Genomic DNA, 16,124 nt, shown 5'->3' on the forward strand with positions numbered 1-16,124 from the left:
TGCACAATACAGGGCACTGGGCCACGAATCATTTGACATAACACGGGACACTTTACGAATGTGGGATAGAACCCAGACACTACTGAACAGAGAATTCAATTTTCCACTAATGAATTTAAAAGATAATGCTTACTTTGCACCTGGGGAGAAAAAAATAGGTGGTAACTGGATCAGGAATAACACGGTACACTTAGGGGATATCACAAAAGATGGAGAGATAATGACATACGAAGAATTGAAAGCTAGAACAGAATTTTGGAATCTCGATAGGTGGCACTACTCCCAGCTACATCATTTTGTGCGGCACCTCCCTCGTCCTCTACGGACGAGGGCGGAGTTGACACCACTCGAGAAGCTATGTCAATCAGAAAATTCTAAGGGCACAATCACTAAATTATATGGGATACTGGTTAAGATAGGTGCACGGGATGAAGCACCGTTTGTACATAAATGGGAAAGGGAGTTAGAAATCACGAGAGGGACAAACACTTTTCAGAGGATCATGCAATTAACACACTCCTCCGCAATAGATACACGAACCGCCGAGGCAAATTATAAGTGCATTTCGGGTTGGTATATTACCCCTGACAAAGCTAACAATGTTAGATCTGACCAGTCCGCCGAGTGTTGGCGAGGATGTACGGAGAGAGGAACGATGGCACATATTTGGTGGACATGCCCGAAAATCCAAATTTATTGGGACACAATAATAAGTCAAATAAAAGAGATTACGGGTAGGGAAATAAAGAAAGAACCCTGGGTGGTTCTCTTTCACGGGAGTCAAGAGGGTATAAAAAAATACAAGCAGTCTTTATTACCACACCTGTTAAATGCAGCGAAGAGAATCATACCAAAAAGGTGGCAGGAAAAGGAAAGTCCACTCCTGTGGAATTGGATAGATGCTGTGGAGGAAACTTATAGGTTGGAAGAGCTTAAGGAAAGTCTATCAGAGACAAACAACGACTTTAAGAAAAAATGGGAAAAATGGAAGGAGTACAAAAAAACTGGCAGTTATGTAGAGAGTTTAAGAGTACTCTAAGTCTTCTGATTCTGAGATTATGGGGTTTGATCGACCCCGAAACAAAGCCCGATTGTTTCGACTGTTATTTTCGAATCTTACGCATTTTTGGTAAAATTTCATAGATATTTTAGCGATGGAAAAAGATAAGATCCCTGGGCGCCACGAGGGGGTGGGGGGGTTTGTATTGTATAGTAGTGAGGTGTAGATATCCCAGAGGGGCTGTAAAACAATACAAGAGCATGGATAAGATCTTAGCCCCTTGCCGGATGTTGACACTTATACTTATTACATGTGGGAAAAAAAAAAAAAATCAAATCTCGTTTGAAGCTTATTGGAAGTAACGGCTATTTTTGCCCTACTTTGGCTATGGAAAAATACCACGCATGATGCAAACCGCAAATAAGAGACGTAAGAAGCATCGATTCATGAGCTGGTCTCTAGAATTTGGTAAAAGCTGAGGTGGAAAAAAAAAAAAAAAAAAGAGTCACACTCACCACTTTCATCCAAGTGGGTACTGCTCACCCGGATAGGCCCCTCTCACTGGCCTAGCAGCCGGGATGATGCATGGACAAAAAGAAAGAATAACAGCCTCTGCCACAGACTTTAGTGCAATAAAGATGAACTGTTCAATAATTCTCTGCCACGGGATTTAGTATTCGGATATCCAGCCTTACAGTTTAGAGCCTTTAAGCTGACCCAACACACTGTAAGGTAACATAGGCTACGGTGCATCCTCCAATAAAGTCACCAGGCCTTCCCTGAGACACCAGCCTTCCACTTGGTCCTCTCCAGGAAATGTCCTCCCCTGGTTTCCTCCATTAAATGGCTTTCTCCCTTAAGACAGACAGCGCAAGACCACCTCCAAAGTGTAGGCCCCAGTCAGGACAACTGAGCCTACGTGGCAGAGATACAGCTTCGGGCCAACGTGGCCCCACGGCTGAAATCAATCATCACATACCCAGAGCCCGGAGGGCCACGAGGCAAAAAGCCCCTAAAAATGGCGCCTGCCCCCTGTTCCCGGGGAAAAGCATGCAATACACTCTGGCCTGCTTGTATTCCAACATTGGCCTGGGGTGGTAACGCTACCTACAGGTAACCGTGGGGAGTCCTTCAAACACAGCCATAGCCAGAACAGAGGCTGTTTTAGCCTTAATTATACCAAAATCTGAGCTAACTTCCAGCTCAGACATACACTAAATTTAACATAGCGCCTGGTCATCAGGAGCAGGGCGCTACACATTTCATTACTAGATTTGTGGGATTTTGTCAAGTTTGCGCTTATGCTTAATTATGCTAGTGTTAATTTTGGCTTTATCACAGTGAATATGTAGAGAGATTTTCTATGCTGTTGAATATTCTTCTTGGGAGCAGATCGCAATCCTTAGATAGGTAAAAGACTAAAGGTTCCAACTTACTACACATGTATTGCTATTTCTATGAATTTTTAGAACCATACAAGGAAAGGTTTGCCTCATATTCTCAGGGAAATAGTTTGTCTATGGCCACCTAAAGCAGTAAATTAAATAAGTGGTTACTGTTCCCAGTTAAAAAAGTGGATTTCTGTAGTATTTTCCTTTACCACCTATAGATAAGATGTTTTGAAATCATGGCAGAGCCACCTCTAAATTGAATTTCGTTTAGCCTTCTGTATAGCTTCAGAGAAGAAAACCCATCTCAGGGAAACATAGTTGACAGAGTTAGAGCACATCTGCTCCACTAATACAGACAAATTATTTGTGCATAGCTTGGAAGGGTATTGAGAGCTGCTGTAGCCTTCCCTGCAAAGATATCCCAGGTGCAGAAGCCTTACAGATAATTACTTCATTTTTTAAAGGTTGCTGAGTCTAGCAATCACAAGCATAAATGTCACGGACCTATCTGAGGATATTTTTTCCAGCTGGGCTTAGGGTCTGTGCATCTGCTAATCTGTCTCCGGGGATTGTGTGGTCTCCTTACACAGCATATTAATTGCATGGGTGTTTTTTCACTAATGCCGCGTACACACAGTCGTTTTTTGTCTTGTGAAAAAACGTTGTTTTTTCTCATGAAAAAAACAATGTTTTTCAAACTTCATTTTAAAAAACGACGTTGCCTACACACCATCGTTTTTTTTAAATGCTCTAGCAAAGCGCGGTTACGTTCAGCACGTACGGCGGCACTCTGTTCCATTCAAGCTCGCGTCATAACTTGCTTCTGAGCATGCGCAGGTTTAAAAACGTTGTTTTAAACGTTGTTTTAGCCCACACACGATCATTTTTTATGACACAAAAAAATGACGTTTTGAAAAACGACATAAAAAATTGAAGCATGTTCGAATTTTTTTTTTGTCGTTTTTCAGAAGACATAAAACAAAGTTTTCCCCACACATTTAAATGACATTTTTTTTCATCACAAAAAACGACCGTGTGTACGCGGCATAAGCCTAAATTTCTAACCTGCACTGAATGAATATCAGCTTCCTAACTATTATTCAAAATTCCTAGATGTTTAAAGACAAAATAAGAAAGAATTAGGTGAACAGGGATTATATCACATGGGCATAGTTTAATGTATGGCTAAAATGATTATACAGTATCTCACAAAAGTGAGTACACCCCTCACATTTGTGTAAATATTTTATTCTATCTTTTCATGTGACAACACTGAAGAAATTACACTTTGTTACAATGTAAACTAGTGAGCGTACAACTTGTATAACGGCTCTTTCACACAGGCCCACCTGCCAGTTTTTTAGGCGGCCCTGAACGGGCGCTCCGTACTCCTCTATGGAGCCGCGGATGTCAGCGGTGACATGCCCGCTGACATCCGACCCTCTCCGATCCGCCAAAGTGTGACGGAGGAAAAACCTACTTTTCCATCCGTCTGGCGGATCGGATCGGGTGAACACGGACAGCCGGTCCATGTTCATCTGATCCCCCCATAGGGGAGAGCAGACAAAGGACAGGGCGGTCCATGCACAGTGTGCGGTGACCACCCTGTCATCCGCTGGCTCAGCGGGGATCAACGGAGCGATCCCCGCTGAGCAAGCAGAGGTTTACAGGGCGGATCATTACTGATCCGCCCCGTGTGAAAGGGGCCTAACAGTATAAATTTGCATTCTCAAAATAACTCAACACTAGGGATGAGCTTTATTTTCGGGTCGAACATCGAACAAATTCGAAAGCTGCGGGACACCCTTTAAAAGTCTATGGGAGAAATCAAAAGTGCTAATTTTAAAGGTTAGTATGCAAGTTATTGTCATAAAAAGTGTTTGGGGACCTGGATCCTGTCCCAGGGGACATGTATCAATGCAAAAAAGTTTTAAAAACTGCTGTTTTTTTCGGGTGCAGTGATTTTAATAATGCTTAACCGCTTGCCGACCGCCCACTGCAGATTTACTGCGGCAGGTTGGCTCGGCTGTGCAAAATCACGTAATATAACGTGATGTTGCTTCGTGGCCACTAGAAGCGACCCCTGCTCACCCCCGGTGCTGATGCGAGTGCCCGGGGGCACGATCACCGCCTGGCACCCGCGATCGCTCGTGACAGAGCGAGAACGGGGAGCTGTGTGTGTAAACACACAGCTCTCGGTTCTTTCAGGGGGAGAAATGACTGATCGTATGTTCATACAAAGTATGAACAGCGATCTATCATTTCCCCTAGTCAGTCCCACCCCCCCTTCAGTTAGAACACACTTTAGGGAACATAATTAACCCCTTGATCGCCCCGTAGTGTTAACCCCTTCCCTGCCAGTGACATTTTTACAATAATCAATGCATTTTTATAGCACTGATCTCTGTAAAAATGCCAATGGTCCCAAAAATTTGGCGAAAGTGTCCAATGTCTCTGCCATAAGGTCGCAGTTTAATGGCGGCAGATCGCCGCCATTACTAGAAAAAAATATATATTAATAAAATTGCCCTAAAACTATCCCCTATTTTGTAGACGCTATAACTTTTGCGCAAACTAATCAATAAATGCTTATTGCAAATTTTTAATCACGAAAAATATGTAGAAGAATACGTATCGGCCTAAACTGAGGAAAACAGTTTTTATATATTTTTGGGGGATAATTATTATAGCAAAACGTAAAAAATATTCCAAAATTGTCACTCTATTTTTGTTTATAGCGCAAAAAATAAAAACTGCAGAGCTTATCAAATACCACCAAAAGAAAGCTCCATTTGTGGGAAAAAAAGGATGTAAATTTTGTTTGGGAGCCACGTCGCATGACCACGCCAATGTCAGTTAAAGTGACGCAGTGCCGAATCGCAATAAGTGGCCCGGTCATTGACCAGCAAAATGGTCTGGGGCTGAAGTGGTTAAAGTGAAATAATAAAAGTGAAATATTCCTTTAAATTTTGTACCATTTAGTATAGTATGCCTGTAAAGTAGCGCATGTTTCCTGTGTTCATAACAGTCCCTGCACAAAATTACATTTCTAAAGGAAAAAAATGTATTTAACCACTTAAGGACAGCCTAACGCCGATATACGTCGGCAGAATGGCACGGCTGGGCACAGGCACGTTCAGGTATGTTGCCCTTTAAGTGCCCAGCCATGGGTCGTGCCCAACCCTGCGCGCTTGCGACCCGGTCTGAAGCTCCGTGACCGCGCCCGCGGGACCTGCGGACGCGATTGCTGCCAGTGTCCCATGATCGGGTTACAGGAGCTGAAGAACGAGAAGTGTAAACACACCTTCCCAGTTCTTCTCTGTGGCTTGTCACTGATCATCTGTTCCCTGTTATAGGGAACAGGCGATCAGTGACGTCACATGTCCAGCCACGCCCCCCTACAGTAAGAATCACTCCCTTAGGGCACACTTAACCCCTTAGCGCCCCCTAGTGGTTAACCCCTTCACTGCCATTGTCATTTTCACAGTAATCAGTGCATTTTTATAGCACTTTTCGCTGTGAAAATGACAATGGTCCCAAAAATGTGTCAAAAGTGTCCGATGTGTCCGCCATAATGTCGCAGTCACGAAAAAAAACGCTGATCGCCACCATTACTAGTAAAAACAATATTATTAATAAAAATGCCATAAAACTATCCCCTATTTGTAAACGCTATAACTATTGCGCAAACCAATCAATAAACGCTTATTGCACTTTTTTTACCAAAAATAAGTAGAAGAATACGTATTGGCCTAAACTGATGAAAAAATATGTTTTTTTTTTTTTTTTTTAGGGGATATTTATTATAGTAAAAAGTTAAAAATATTGAATTTTTTTCAAAATTTTTGCAGAGGTGATCAAATACCACCAAAACAAAGCTCTATTTGTGGGGAAAAAAGGACACCAATTTTGTTTGGGAGCCACGTCGCACGACCGCGCAATTGCCAGTTAAAGCGACACAGTACCAAATTGCAAAAAGGTCCTTAACCTGCATATTGGTCCGGGTCTTAAGTGGTTAAAACAATTCTCGGCTATAATGAATTGTCGGGTCCTGGCAATACAGATAAAAATCATTGAAAAAAAAACGTCATGGTTCACCCCCAGTCCATTACCAGGCCCTTTGGGTCTGGTATGGATATTAAGGGGAATGCTGCGCCAATTTTTTTTTAAATGGTGTAGGGGTCCGCCTCAAAATCCAGACCAGACCCTTCAGGTCTGGTCTGAATTTTAAGGGGAACACCGCGCAAAAAAAAACGAGTGGGGTCCCCCCAAAAATCCATACCAGACCCTTATCCGAGCACAGAACCTGACAGGCCACAGGAAAAGAGTGGGGGACAAGAGAACCCCCTCCTGAACCGTACCAACAAAGGGGACCCCCAGATCCCGCCCCCAATGTGAATTGGTAAGGGGTACATTGTGTCAAAAATTTTAAAAACCACAGTACACAGCTTGGGACAAGTCCTTTATTTAAAAAAAAAGAAAAAGAAAAAAAGAATTCCAGCGATGTAATCTGGTCTTGATCTCTAGTGATGTAAATCCATTCTCTTGATCTTCAGCGATGTAAATCTATTCTCTCGATCTCCAGCGAGGATACTCAAGGAATGATGCACTCCAGCCTGACGGCTCTTATATGGCTGAGGGCGGGGGCCACCCCTCAGTGCGTGGGTGACCCCACCCCCCTCTGACGCAAGAGGGAAAGGCCGGGGGTTACCCTGTGACATGTACGGGTGACCCGCCCCCCTCTGACGCAACGGGGAAAGGCCAGGGTTACCCAGTGACATGTACGGGTTACCCCACCCCCTTTGACGCAACGCAGGTTTCCTGTTGTGTCAGAAAATGACGGGTGGCCCCGTCCTCAGCTATATAAGAGCTATCAGGCTGGAACGCCTCATTCGTCGGGTGCCTCCCGTAGTGGCAGGATCGTGTCGGCGTCGTATCCTCGCTGGAGATTGGAGACTGGATTACATCGCTGGAATTATTTTTTTCTTTTTTTTTTTTTTCTTTTTAATAAAGGACTTGTCCCAGGTTGTGTACTGTTGTTTTTAATATTTTTGACACTTTTTTTTGTGAAATGGTAGGGGTACAATTTACCCCTTACCAATTCACATTGGGGGGGCCGGGATCTGGGGGTACCCTTTGTTAAAGGGGGCTTCCAGATTCCGATAAGCCCCCCGCAGACCCCCACAACCACCAGGCAAAGGTTGTGGGGATGAGGCCCTTGTCCCCATCAACATGTTGAGGGCATGTGACCTGATACGGTTCAGGAGGGGGGCGCTCTCTTGTCCCCTCTCTTTTCCTGCAGCCTGCCAGGTTGCGTGCTCAGATAAGGGTCTGGTATGGAGTTTTAGGGGGAACCCCACGCCATTTTTTTTATTATTATGGTGTGGGGGTTCCCCTTAAAATCCATACCAGACCTTAAGGGTCTGGTATGGATTTTTGGGGGGAACACCAAGCCATTTTTATTTAAATTTGACGTAGGGTTCCCCTTAATATCCATACCAGACCTGAAGGGCCTGGTAATGTAATTTGGGGGGACCCCCACGCATTTTTATTTTTTATTTTTCAATGACTTTCAATGACTTTGATCTGTATTGCCGGGACCCAACAATTCATTATAGCCACGAGTAGTTTTAAATTACTTTTTTTCCTTTAGAAATTTCATTTTGTACAGAGACTGTTATAAACACGGGAAACATGTGCTACTTTACAGGCATACTATACACACACCCCCAGGTACAAAATTTAAAGGAATATTTCACTTTTATTGTTTCACTTTAACCATTATTAAAATCACTATCAAAACAGCAGTTTTTAAAACTTTTTTTTTGCATTGATACATGTTCCCTGGGGCAGGATCCAGGTCCCCAAACACTTTGTATAACAATAACTTGCATCTTAAACTTTAAAATTAGCACTTTAGATTTCTCCCATAGATTTCTCCCATCTCCCATGTTTGAGAGATTAATTTAAGATGGATGTGTAAAAATAGATTTTTTAGCTTTCACTTTACATTTAGTTTTAGCTTAAAGCAGAACTAAAGGTATTAATTCTTACCTTTCTTTAAATGTTCTCTCTTTTATTATATAAACAGGTATAGACAGATACACATGATAAAAGTCGGATTCCTATATCTAAGGCCCCATACACACGATAGAATCCATCCGCTGAAAAATCCCAGCGAATGGGTTTCAGCGGATAGATCCTATGGTGTGTACACTCCAGCGGATCTGTTTCCGTGGATATTTCTCCCCTGGGATGGATTCCAGCAGATCGAATATTTGCTGACATGCTAAACAAATCTATCTGCTGGAATCTATCCCAACGGATAGATCCGCTGGTCTGTATAGACTCACCGGATCCATCCGTCCAAAGGGATCCCCCGCATGCGTCGTAATGAATCGACGCATGCGTGGAATTCCTTATATGACAGCGTTGCGCAAGTCGCCGCGTCATAATCGCGGCGACGGCGCGACACGTCATCGCCAGAGGATTTCGGCGCGGATTTCAATGCGATGGTGAGTACACTCCATCGCAGAGAAATCCGCTGAAATCCTCGAGAGGATTTATCCGCGGAAACGGTCCGCTGGACCGTATTCGCGGATAAATCCTCTCGTGTGTATGGGGCCTATGTTTCTTATTACATCAAATCTATGCATTTATTCTCCCTCTCCCCAAACCCTTCTGATGCCTCGTACACACGACCAATTTCCTCTGCAAAAACCATCAAGAAAAATGCTGGCAGAGCTTTTTTGCAGAGAAAAACTGTCATGTGTATGTTTTTCGTTGAGAAAACTGTCATGGATCTCGACGAGAAAAAAAGAGAACATGCTCTCTTTTTTCTCCTCAGGAGTCTCAATTTTCTTGTTGTGGTTCTCGTCAGGCTGGTTTACGATGAGAAACACGTTTGTGGGTATGCTTAGAAACCCGCGCATGCTCAGAATAAAGTATGAGACGGGAGCGCACCTTCGGTAAAAGTAGGGTTTGTAATGGAGATAGCACATTCATCACGCTGTAACAGACTGAAAAGCGCAAATCGTCTCTCACCAAACTTTTACTTAACACACAGTAACATGAGATTAGCAAAAGCAGCCCCAAGGATTGTGCCAGTGGAATCGAACTTCCCCTTTATAGTGCCGTCGTACGTGTTGTACATCACCGCGTTTGAGAACGACAAGATTTTGTCTTGACAAGAACCTCGTCGAGGAAAACGACGTTTCTTTTACGACGAGATTCTCAGTCGTGTGTACAAGGCATAAAAAAAGGGAAAGAAAAAAGTGAACGCCCCTCCTCTCCCTCCCCCTAAATCCCTACACTTCCATCAAGTTCCTCCAACCTCCAGATTCTTTAAACCATCCATTTTCCGAATATTACAATATATCTATAATGAATCTTTTACTGTATGAATTGTTTCCTCTATGTTTCTCACCGTTTTAACCCTTACTGCCTGCTTCTTCATGTTCGGCACTTCTTGGGTTCTCCATAGACTCAGGATCAGACTTTTAGCTGCGTTTAAAAAGGAATGAGGCTAGGGTATTCTTATATTGGGGGATCCTTTTCCTTGTATCATGAAATAAACATTCCCAGGGGCCCTTCTGAATCCATTGTCCCTTTGTTTGGTGGATCACCAAACCACAGATGTGCAAAGGTCCCAGAGCATCACAGCCCCTCCAGCAAGTTAGGGGTCATTCTGCCCTAGCCTATGCGCCCTCTAAGGGGTCACGTACCATCTAGCCAGGAGTTTATAGCACATTTCCACTGTCTTTGTATCGCCTGAGAAAAAACAGGCTAATCTAAAGATTTTCCTTTTATGTTCCTCATCCCTGAGAAAGCCTATCTCCTCTTCCCGTTTTTCCAGATATGGGGGGAATTCTGGTTCTGTTTCCTTAATAAACTTTTATAAATTCTCACCTTTCAAACCGTCCCTTGCCAGCGCCATTTTTTTTTCTGTGTATCATTGTCATTGGCTGGAGCAGGATGATGTCAGTTCTGCGCAAGCACAGGAGCTAGCCGCTTTGGGATACACATGGATCAGGCCAGCTTTTTTAAATGTGTACAAAAGTGTAGCATTAATGCAGATAAATAAATAGTTTGTTGCACTCAATCTAGTGATAATCTGCAACATAAATATACATAAATAAAAAAAAATTATATTCTCCTGGTATACAAATAAATATTGTGAAAAAAAAAGTATGTGCACCAACCACCCAGACAATAGGAGGTTAAACATTGTAGTCCAAATAAGTGCAAACACTCCAATATCCAGAAGAAGAATCCAACAAAAGGTGTCAACAGATTTCTCAAGAAAAAAAATTCCAGATAATATTCATCTGCAATGAACAAAGTTTCAACTTCAGCCAGGAAAATGGCATCCAATGCTGTACACCCACATCTTATCAGAGCTTGTTGACCTGTGATGTGTCCCAGAGGATTGCTGTCAGGGAGGGGCCGCCTAGGGTGAGAGGAGGAGTTGCCTAGGTGGCCGAGAAGAGGAAGAAGGAAGTGAGATAGGAAGTCCCACTAAAAAGAAGGTACCCACTCCCCTCAAAAAGAATTACATGTCAAATGTGGCATTTAAGGGGGCGAGGAGTGCATAAAGCAGAAGTTTTCACTTTTGGGTGGAACTCCGCTTTAATAGATGAGGAAGGCATGCACCCAGGTCAAGCCAAACAATCAGCCCAGCTCTCTAAATGAGATCTCCTCCACTTTCCAGGTTCAGATCACCAAGTGTATGGACACAGACACAAATGCCTCAAATAGTTTAGTAAAATATAGCCAATTGTATTTAAAAATGATCAAAAACACTCACACAGTATTATGAATAAAAGAGCACTCCGTATAAAAACAAAAAATCCTGCTTCATACAATCATTAGTACTGGCCAATAACCAAGATGTTGTCCGTGCATCCTGAGCTCCTCCCTACATGTTTCATCATACATGACATCATCATACATGAGATCTTGTAGCTGTTATTACATGTGTTCCACCTAGATTACATTAGGGCCAGTTCACACCACATGCAGTCCAGTGAGTTTTTTTCTGCATCAACGCATGGAAAGAAAGTTATATGGTTTCCTATGGCATATTTCACACCAGTGCAAACAGTTCCAGGGTGTTTCAGTTCCAAAAAAAAGTAGAACATGCTACATTTTTCCTGCACTGGAACGTGGGAAAATGCATCTGGAATGCACCAAAATGCCCTGGAACGCAACAAAAATGGAAAAAAAAGCACCTGAAATGCATCCGGAAATACACCATGAAAAACAATAACAAATTATTGAGTAATGTTGAAATAAGCAACAGCTGCTGGCACTACACTCTAATGCCACGTACAGACGATTGGAAATTCCGACAACAAAACTGTGGATTTTTTTCTGACGAATTTTGGCTCAAACTTGTCTTGCATACACACGGTCACACAAACATTGTCGGAAATTTTAAACGCCAAGAACGCGGTGACATACACGACGTACGACGGCACTATTAAAGGGAAGTTCAATACCAGTCGTGTTGGTAGAAGTTTGGTGAGAGATGATTCACGCTTTTCAGCCTCGTGCTTTTCAATCCGTTACAGCGTGACAAATGTGCTATCTCCATTACAAACGCTAGTTATACCAGACCGAGCGCTTCCGTCTCATACTTGATTCAGAGCATGCGTGGAATTTTGTGCTTTGGGAATTGTCCACACACGATCATTATTTATGAGAACGGATTTTGTTGTCGTAAAATTTGAGAACCAGCTCTCAAATTTTTTTTGTCGGAAAGTCCAACAGCAAATGTCCGATGGGGCCTACACACGATCGGAATTCCCGACAACAAGCTCCGATCGAACATTTGTGTGTATGCGGCATAACAGTGTGGCAATAAAAAATTAAATAAAAAGTGCAGCGCTAATTATGACACATAGTAAATGTTCAAAGCAATTAATGTGAATAATAATATCATGTATCTAACAGTAAAGTGCAAACTGCAAAGAAGCAAATGCAATGCTAAATAAAATATATGTACTCAAGTAACTATATATAAGAGGTAATGATACCATACATCAATTCATAAAGTGCAATGTGCAAATAAATAAAATATGTGCAAAACAAATCCAAGTACAGGTGGTCCCCTAGTTACAAACATCCGACTTACAAACGACTTCTACTTACAAACGGAAGGTGACAACAGGAAGTGAGAGGAAATCTACCCCTAGGAAGGGAAATTCTCTCCTGTAAGAGGTGTCTGCTTTCCAGTGTTGTAAGTAACGGCGTTTAAATAAACGCCGTCACGTAACGATTGCCCTTCAAGGGGTAACTAGTAATCTACCTGATTACTATTACCCCATCGGCAACGCCATTGCCATTACATTGGCGGCGTTACCGAGTTACTATGAGCGCGCGCGGGGGGGCCGTCCGGGCAGACTCTCACTCTGTCAGGGGCAGGGCGGGATGGAGCTGGCCTGTGATTGGGTCACAGGCCAGGTCTTGGTCATGTGTCGACGTTGTGAGTGACGCACTGACGAGACGCGTGACGCTGGCGCATGCACGCGACTGAAGCCTTCCCCGCAGCAGTGTATAGTGTGATGGGTCGGGAAGGGAGGGGAGGGAGTGAGTCTGGCTCACCTCCCCACCGTCACCTCAGCCGCCGACATGGCGACATCTCCCAGTCCCCCGGCCGTCGCGGCGGCTCCACTCCACTCCACTGCACCACCAACGGTCCGGACTCCAGGGACACTCCCCGTGCCAGCAGCAGTGCACCGACCGACCGACCGACCGACCCTGGGCCGTGGCCCTGCGCAGGTGAGGAGGCGAGCGGCATCGGATTGGGAGTGGGGGGCCGGGGGGGGGACAGATGACAGGACACTCCACCGGACCGTTCCACATGCCCAGGCAGGCCCAGTATCATCACACTCCAGTGCCCAGCAATACTGTACAATATAGATTCAGTGTGCAGTGTGAGTGACACTTCTGCAGTGCACACTGAATCTATATTGTACAGTATTGCTGCCGCCTGGGCAGGTGGAGTGTGATGATGATGATGATGATGATATTAATGTACACATGACAGTATTGCATTTGCTGGGCCTGCCATATACTGTACACTATAGTGTACAGTACAGTATATGGCAGGCCCAGCAAATGCAATACTGTGTACATTAATATCATCATCATCATCATCATCACACTCCACCTGCCCAGGCGGCAGCAATACTGTACAATATAGATTCAGTGTGCACTGCAGAAGTGTCACTCACACTGCACACTGAATCTATATTGTACAGTATTGCAGGGCAGGTGGAGTGTGATGATGATGATGATGATAATAATAATTGTACACAGTATTGCATTTGCTGGGCCTGCCATATACTGTACTGTACACTATACTGTATAACTGCACTACAAAATTCCTTTACAAATAATGCATATTTTAAAATGTTATTGGTAATAACTTATTAGTAATAACATTTTAAAATATGCATTATTTGTAAAGGAATTTTGTAGTGCAGTTATACAGTATAGTGTACAGTATATGGCAGGCCCAGCAAATGCAATACTGTGTACAATTATTAATATCATCATCATCATCATCATCATCACACTCCACCTGCCCAGGCGGCAGCAATACTGTACAATATAGATTCAGTGTGCACTGCAGAAGTGTCACTCACACTGCACACTGAATCTATATTGTACAGTATTGCTGCCGCCTGGGCAGGTGGAGTGTGATGATGATATTAATAATTGTACACAGTACGAAATGTTCTAAAATACTGTATATAATGTTTTTAGTCTTCAATAAGTTAATATAAACATCTTTGATATTAAAGATGTTATAGAACGTACTTGCATTGTAGAAAATCAAAAATAAAATTCTCAGTTACTTTTAGAGTAACTAGTTACTTTGCCTAAAAAGTAACTGAGTCGCTAATTCACTTACAATTACAAGTTACTTGACTGAAAAAGTAACTAGTTACTTTTTAAAAAGAAGATGAACAACACTGCTCCTCTCCACTGATGCTTTATCACCAATCCTTGTTTTCCTAACAACTGAAATTCTTTAAAATTCAATTGTCATTGGGACAGAAAGTGAGGTGAAATCTTCTGAAAATGGGCACAGACAGCAAAACAAATGTTACAGGGGTGATAACCCTTCCCTATGTTATCCAAAAAGCTTAAAACATTTTTTGGCTGGAGCTACACTTTAAAAAATGTACCTGTTCCAAATTACAAACAGATTCAACTTAAGAACAAGCCTACAGACCCTGGGCCAGATTCAGAAAGATCAGCGGATCTTTCTGCTGGCGTAACGTAACTCATTTACGTTACGCCGCCGCAAATTTTTCAGGCAAGTGCTGTATTCACAAAGCACTTGCCTGTAAAGTTGCGGCGGCGTAGCGTAAATTAGGTAGGGGGTGTGTATCATTTAAATGATGCGCGTCCCCGCGCCGAACGAACTGCGCAGGCCGCGACTGAATCCCAGTGCGCATGCTCCAAATGACGTCGGCAACTCGTCATGCTTTCGTCGTGAACGTAAATTATGTCCAGCCGAATTCGCGAACGACTTACGCAAACGACGTAAAAATTTCAAAACTCGGCGTGGGAACGAGGGCCATACTTAACATTAGCTACCCCTCATAAAACAGGGGTAACTATATGCCGTAAAAAGCCGAACGCAAACAACGTAAAAAAAAAGCGCCGGGCGGTCGTTCGTTTCTGAATCGGTGTAACTCCTCATTTGCATATTCCTTGCATAATAATACGGAAGCGCCACCTAGCGGCTGGCCTGGAATTGCAGCCTAAGATCCGACAAGACACTTACACCTGTCGGATCTTAGGGATACCTATGTGTAACCTGATTCTATGAATCAGGCGCATGGATACGACCGTTGGAAATTTAGAGATACAACGGCATATCAGGAGATACGTCGTCGTATGTCTTTCTGAACCCGGCCCCCTGTCTTGTTTGTAACCCGGAGACCGCCTGTAGTTCAAAAAAATCCACACATAAGAACTGTAGATACAGAGCAGTAAATTAATAAGTCAGCAGCTGCAGTATTTGTAGCTGCTGACTTTTTATTTACTGTATTTTTTGCAGGCGGAACTTCACTTTAAAGAATTTTTGTCTTTTGCTTGCCACTATCAAAGTTGAATTAAAAAGGACCCTCTCCTGCCTGTATGATAAATTATTATTCCCTTTGTTAAATGGCCCCCATGATCAATGGCCAGCTTCCCCCCTTCTTTCTTCATAATAGGAACCCACAACATAACCACTTCTAAGTAGACCTTTTAAAGATTTAAAATGGTTAACAGGTTTGCATTAAAAATTAAGTTAAGCCAAAATAGATAAGATGTTACTAATACAGATAAAAAGTGCTGTGCAATTAAAAATCTAAACCATGTTTTCTCTACAAAAAGTATATACATATTAAAAGCAACATATTTCAAAAATGTTTCTGTAAATTTAATTGTGCTTACTTGGAAAACGAGCATCCTGCTCTGATTTTCATCATCCATAATATAACTTAAGTGGCTAAAGCATACATCTGGAAATTATTAAAATATACATGTATGTTAACTATATAGCACTTGGTTATTTTTCTGTTTGTCTATACTTCACGACAGGGTATTTGTATCCACTAAAATTAAGTTATACAATGGGGGTTATTTATGAAAGGCAAATCCACTTTGCACTACAAGTGCAAAGTGCACTTGAAACTGCACTGAAAGTGCACTTGGAAGTGCAGTCTCTG

This window comes from Rana temporaria, chromosome 2 (genome assembly GCF_905171775.1).
Source record: "Rana temporaria chromosome 2, aRanTem1.1, whole genome shotgun sequence".
Taxonomy (NCBI): domain Eukaryota; kingdom Metazoa; phylum Chordata; class Amphibia; order Anura; family Ranidae; genus Rana; species Rana temporaria.